General features: G+C 35.6%; 1 long non-coding RNA gene across 1 annotated transcript; it reads right to left on the minus strand.

Annotated features, from left to right (window-relative positions):
* Positions 1 to 286: 286 nt before the first annotated feature.
* Positions 287 to 1443, minus strand: LOC147402067 (uncharacterized). The gene is made up of 2 exons (XR_015178240.1): positions 1160 to 1443; positions 287 to 1077 (listed from the first exon to the last, which is right to left on the minus strand). It is a non-coding gene; the product is annotated as an uncharacterized LOC147402067 (long non-coding RNA).

The raw sequence follows: 1443 nt of genomic DNA on the forward strand, positions 1-1443 counted from the left end.
GTAGGGAAATCCTATTGAATATTTGTTGGTTTTCATTTTCCCATTCACTTATGGGTAAACAAGAACTTAAGAATTGTACAAAACTAATCAAGCAATTAAAGATCAAATAAACAAGGGAGAAAATCAACGAAGAGGTTGTTTCTTGTGCAATTGGGATGGGATTTGTTGTATTACTACTGAGTAGTTTCCTTTTGTAAGGTTCTTTGCTTGGTTGGTCATCTCAGTCAGCATTGCTTTCAATTAACTGATTACTGCTTATCAAAATAATAATAATAATAATAATCAATGAAAAGAAAAGAAGAGCAAAGGAAAACACATTGTTCCAATTAACTTAAAGAAAATTAATTTAAAAAACAAATTAAGTTAAAAAAATAATTGTAACATAAATATTACAATTATGATTAACGAAAAGAAAAAAAAAGCAAAATCAGTAAATCGTTGATCCAACCATTTCCATAACCAGAACAAAGGAATGGAAAGGAAATTACTCTTGACTCTACTATAGATACATTATGATCTTTTGACTCACATACTCAGCCTGTGAATGTGACAAGGCTGGCTTGTAAGAGAAATAAGGAACCCATGAATAAGAAAACCATGTTAATCAATTCCAACTGCCCAGAAAATATTTTAAAATATTTCCTCCCGATCTTATCTTTCACCAAAAACATCACCACTTCTGCTCCTCCTGCAAAGGGCAATGGTCTGCTGACGAGTCGAAACACTAGAACACATTTCGATTTCTCAGGTCCATGGAATGGATGAAAGGAGCCATAACCATCCGATTCTTCTCAAAAATTCCTTCCAGTTCCGCGCATTTTCCTTCCTCCAATGATGTACAGGTAAATCATCGATCCAATATATATGATAAGCATGTAAAGGTTTTCCTCGTTTATCATTTTTTTTTACGGGAAACAAGGAATAAAAGAACTAAAGACTCTAACTCAGATAAAAAAAAATGAATCCAAACACAGGAAAAAAAGAGAGTAGGGTTTTAACAATTTTAAAATTAACGGGCCTGAGGGCTCCCTTTGTGGGAATCACATTTCTCTGAAGGACTGTAATGCAAAAGGAGATCTGAATACCAAACAAGGGAAGAAGATTTTATCTCTTAAAAATAGAAGGATTTCAAGAAAAAAAATAGATAAAAATCTCTCACCAAGTCGGTTTCCGTTCCTCTGCAATCATGCAACTGGGGCTTGAGAGTGAAGAGGAGGGGGAGGAACTGGGGCTGCTTGAAAGGGCTCTTGGAAATGAGAAATGGAGAATGGATCGTATTTATAGTAGATTTTAGGGTTAGCGCTGTTTCACATGCCGTTCACACGTGTAGGACTCAAATCCTCCATCCACACCCCCAGCACATGCCACGTAAGCTATAACCTTTAAAAATTGAAGCCTCAAATATCTCCCCTTAATTTCCTTTGGATTGTGGACTGGCAATGG

The sequence above is a fragment of the Akebia trifoliata genome, chromosome 5 (assembly GCF_017979445.1).
Source record: "Akebia trifoliata isolate Shusen 1 chromosome 5, ASM1797944v1, whole genome shotgun sequence".
Classification (NCBI taxonomy): Eukaryota; Viridiplantae; Streptophyta; class Magnoliopsida; order Ranunculales; family Lardizabalaceae; genus Akebia; species Akebia trifoliata.